This window comes from Schistocerca americana, unplaced genomic scaffold (assembly GCF_021461395.2).
Source record: "Schistocerca americana isolate TAMUIC-IGC-003095 unplaced genomic scaffold, iqSchAmer2.1 HiC_scaffold_676, whole genome shotgun sequence".
Taxonomy (NCBI): Eukaryota; Metazoa; Arthropoda; class Insecta; order Orthoptera; family Acrididae; genus Schistocerca; species Schistocerca americana.
In genome coordinates, this window is record NW_025726430.1 from 45,001 (window position 1) to 50,000 (window position 5,000).

The following is a 5,000-nucleotide window of genomic DNA, read 5'->3' on the forward strand; positions in this document are numbered from 1 at the left end:
ATGTATTAGCTCTAGAATTACCACAGTTATCCAAGTAACGTGGGTACGATCTAAGGAACCATAACTGATTTAATGAGCCATTCGCGGTTTCACCTTAATGCGGCTTGTACTGAGACATGCATGGCTTAATCTTTGAGACAAGCATATGACTACTGGCAGGATCAACCAGGGAGCTGCGTCAACTAGAGCTGAGCAGCCGGCCGCCCGGGAGTGTGTCCCGGGGGCCCGCGCGAACACGCAAGCGTCCGCTCAATTATTCTGCAAACAGGAGGAGGCTGAGCTCCCCTGCACAATACACCTCGAAACCCTCTCAGGTCCCGGCGGCGCGCAGCGCCGTCCTAAGTACTTGGTCGGGTTCGAGAGAGGCGCAATCGCCCGGAGTTTGGCGAGTAGACGCTTTAGGTGCGACCACCCGTGCTCCCAACTGAGCTTGCCGCTGCCGACAGAGGCCCGGGAGCGTGCTGTCGTGGCATTGCCGGCGGGAGACAACACGCGCCACCTACGGTGGCCGGCAGCTCCAACGCCAGCGCCACAGAAGGACAAAAGCCCCACTTGGGTGCCGAAGCGAACTCTCCCAGCACAGCGCACGCGCCAACACGTCCGCACAGCTGCGATACAAACCACCTGCGAGAACCGCAGAGGCGACCGAGCAGCAGACGGCGTCGCGGCGCCGAGCGCCGGGCGGCGGCGCATCCTCAGCGCACACAGTCCTCAATCGGACCAGCACACTGCAGATGTCCACCGCGCTTCGCACCGGGCCCGCGAGGACCTACTTTGGCCGCACGGCGCCGCGTGCAGGGTGCGCCGGCGCGCAGCTGCGCCGCCTGCCGCCTCCGTCGGCCGGCGCGCCTGCCACTGGCCGCCCCCACCAGCCGGCTGTAGCGCGTGCGCCCACGCACCGCGCGGCCAGCACGCCGGGAGGCCCCCCCTCACCGGCCGGGGACGGTCCCACCCAGCCACCGCCGCGTATCGCTTCACACCCACATGCCATTCACGTTCGTGGGCATGGTGGGTATCGCTGAAACAACCGGTTGGTAGCTCAACCGATCGTCGCCATCACTGATTCACCTCTAGCGAGAACAACCGCACCACAACCGTTTACCAGTTGTTCATTTGCGTAACGTCACCAGCAAACGTAGACGTCCATCGCCATTTGCAAATTCAACGATTGTTGCATGCCTGTGTCAGGTGTCACGACACACTATGTCTGCCCACATACACGCAACAACATGTGCACGCTTCGCGAACACGTGGAAGGTGGCCCCCGTACGTATGCGATGTCCATTGCGCGAACGACTGTCAACCGGCCTCTGTCGCATGTCGCAGATGTGGAACGCAGTGCACCATGCTATCACGGTGTGTGAGAAGAGACGACTACGTCTGACAACACGCGCCACTACATCAACAGACGGCTCATGCTGATCGCCATCCACGGCATACCATACTGCAATCCAGCTCTTATAGGGAGACGACACGTAGCTGAGTGCACAATATTTGGACCGTATGGTTCGCCGTTGTTGGCGCAGTCGTGGTACGGTCACACATGTACCACGATGTATCATTCAGTACATGAGGACCAATGTGCAGTACAGTGTGTGATTTGGACGTACAACATCAGCGGACAGTTGACACACGCCGTACCACAACGTAGGCTGTGCTTCGCCATGCAAATGCCAATGAACAACTGCGAAGGGCATTGAGCATGTACGTCCTGCTGCCATCCGCATTACAGTGTATAGCTGCAAGGTGTTTAACATGAAGCGATACTCTGGGGACCAGGCAGTGCGAGTAGCAAACTATATTGCGGGGGTTGCAGTTAGGCAACACCACACTAATTTAACGCGTCGTATGACAATTACAGAGCAGGTTAAGGCCCAACGTGTGTTGGGTTAAGGCCCAACGTGTGTTGGGTTAAGGCCCAACGTGTGTTGGGTTAAGGCCCAACGTGTGTTGGGTTAAGGCCCAACGTGTGTTGGGTTAAGGCCCAACGTGTGTTGGGTTAAGGCCCAACGTGTGTTGGGTTAAGGCCCAACGTGTGTTGGGTTAAGGCCCAACGTGTGTTGGGTTAAGGCCCAACGTGTGTTGGGTTAAGGCCCAACGTGTGTTGGGTTAAGGCCCAACGTGTGTTGGGTTAAGGCCCAACGTGTGTTGGGTTAAGGCCCAACGTGTGTTGGGTTAAGGCCCAACGTGTGTTGGGTTAAGGCCCAACGTGTGTTGGGTTAAGGCCCAACGTGTGTTGGGTTAAGGCCCAACGTGTGTTGGGTTAAGGCCCAACGTGTGTTGGGTTAAGGCGCAACGTGTGTTGGGTTAAGGCGCAACGTGGGTTACGTTAAGGCGCAACGTGGGTTACGTTAAGGCGCAACGTGGGTTACGTTAAGGCGCAACGTGGGTTACGTTAAGGCGCAACGTGGGTTACGTTAAGGCGCAACGTGGGTTACGTTAAGGCGCAACGTGGGTTACGTTAAGGCCCAATATAGGTTAGGTTAAGGCCCAATATAGGTTAGGTTAAGGCCCAATATAGGTTAGGTTAAGGCCCAATATAGGTTAGGTTAAGGCCCAATATAGGTTAGGTTAAGGTACAATATAGGTTAGGTTAAGGTACAATATAGGTTAGGTTAAGGTACAATATAGGTTAGGTTAAGGTACAATATGGGTTAGGTTAAGGTACAATATGGGTTAGGTTAAGGCGCAATATGGGTTAGGTTAAGGCGCAATATGGGTTAGGTTAAGGCGCAATATGGGTTAGGTTAAGGCGCAATATGGGTTAGGTTAAGGCGCAATATGGGTTAGGTTAAGGCGCAATATGGGTTAGGTTAAGGCGCAATATGGGTTAGGTTAAGGCGCAATATGGGTTAGGTTAAGGCGCAATATGGGTTAGGTTAAGGTACAATATAGATTAGGTTAAGGTACAATATAGGTTAGGTTAAGGTACAATATAGGTTAGGTTAAGGTACAATATGGGTTAGGTTAAGGTACAATATAGGTTAGGTTAAGGCACAATATGGGTTAGGTTAAGGCGCAATATGGGTTAGGTTAAGGCGCAATATGGGTTAGGTTAAGGCGCAATATGGGTTAGGTTAAGGCGCAACGTGGGTTACGTTAAGGCGCAACGTGGGTTACGTTAAGGCGCAACGTGGGTTACGTTAAGGCGCAACGTGGGTTACGTTAAGGCGCAACGTGGGTTACGTTAAGGCGCAACGTGGGTTACGTTAAGGCCCAATATAGGTTAGGTTAAGGCCCAATATAGGTTAGGTTAAGGCCCAATATAGGTTAGGTTAAGGCCCAATATAGGTTAGGTTAAGGCCCAATATAGGTTAGGTTAAGGTACAATATAGGTTAGGTTAAGGTACAATATAGGTTAGGTTAAGGTACAATATGGGTTAGGTTAAGGCGCAATATGGGTTAGGTTAAGGCGCAATATGGGTTAGGTTAAGGCGCAATATGGGTTAGGTTAAGGCGCAACGTGGGTTACGTTAAGGCGCAACGTGGGTTACGTTAAGGCGCAACGTGGGTTACGTTAAGGCGCAACGTGGGTTACGTTAAGGCGCAACGTGGGTTACGTTAAGGCGCAACGTGGGTTACGTTAAGGCCCAATATAGGTTAGGTTAAGGCCCAATATAGGTTAGGTTAAGGCCCAATATAGGTTAGGTTAAGGCCCAATATAGGTTAGGTTAAGGCCCAATATAGGTTAGGTTAAGGTACAATATAGGTTAGGTTAAGGTACAATATAGGTTAGGTTAAGGTACAATATGGGTTAGGTTAAGGTACAATATGGGTTAGGTTAAGGTACAATATAGGTTAGGTTAAGGCGCAACGTGGGTTACGTTAAGGCCCAATATAGGTTAGGTTAAGGCCCAATATAGGTTAGGTTAAGGCCCAATATAGGTTAGGTTAAGGCCCAATATAGGTTAGGTTAAGGCCCAATATAGGTTAGGTTAAGGTACAATATAGGTTAGGTTAAGGTACAATATAGGTTAGGTTAAGGTACAATATGGGTTAGGTTAAGGTACAATATGGGTTAGGTTAAGGTACAATATAGGTTAGGTTAAGGCACAATATGGGTTAGGTTAAGGCGCAATATGGGTTAGGTTAAGGCGCAATATGGGTTAGGTTAAGGCGCAATATGGGTTAGGTTAAGGCGCAATATGGGTTAGGTTAAGGCACAGTACGGGTTAGGTTAAGGCACAATACGGGTTAGGTTAAGGCACAATACGGGTTAGGTTAAGGCACACATTGTTGTAAGGAAAGGTGTTTTCGGGGGGGGGGGGGGCTGGTTTGTTGATTGTGATTATCGTAAGTAAATGACTGCGGCATCATCTGATTTGCCACGTCAGGGTGCACCTTTGGCTCATAACAGGCGGCGCTCTGATTCCATGCTTGTGGCAGACCTGTGTCTTTCATTCGTGCCATTGTTTGTGTGGTGTGACAGGAGGCAGTATTGTGATGTTGGGTGCACCCCTGTGTAGGACATGTGTGGGTGTTGGTGGCTTAGCTGAGCAATGGTGGTTGTCGGAAGGGTGGGATATTCTGTTTTCCGAGTGGACCTCCCGGTCTGGTTATGATAGTGTGGATTGTCTAATGTGGCAGAGAGGATGCACTGGGTGTTGTTCCATGCTGGTGCTTAGATATTGTCTGTGTGCCTGTTACAGGCAGAGAGTAGTGCGTGATAAGAGTGTCTGGCTGACGTGTGATTGTGAGCAGAGTCTTTCAGCATGTATACGGACAGTTGTATACATTATCTGTATTCTGATGGCTCTATCTATTACTAATCAGCGCCGTGTATACGTTTAATCCGGTTCCAGTCGAAACTATTGTATCTCTGTACATTAGTGACACGGCGAGCCCGCTATGTAGTTACTCGTCTCGGCAGCTTCCACCGGTGTATGGCAAATGATTATAAGGAATCAGTCTAGTCGTCAATACCGATAGTGTGACGTCACATGTCTGGGGTGGGGGACGCTGCGCCCTTCCGGTGGGTCATGGCCTAGGAAGACTCTTCC

General features: G+C 51.1%; 1 non-coding gene across 1 annotated transcript in view; it reads right to left on the reverse strand.

Moving 5' to 3' along the window:
- The window catches only part of LOC124588979, a 1,910-nt gene extending 1,738 nt beyond the window's left edge, over window positions 1-172 (reverse strand). The window contains exon 1 of the ribosomal RNA XR_006975890.1: window positions 1-172. This exon is cut by the window's left edge and continues 1,738 nt beyond it. This is a non-coding gene — a ribosomal RNA (small subunit ribosomal RNA).
- Window positions 173-5,000: the final 4,828 nt, after the last annotated feature.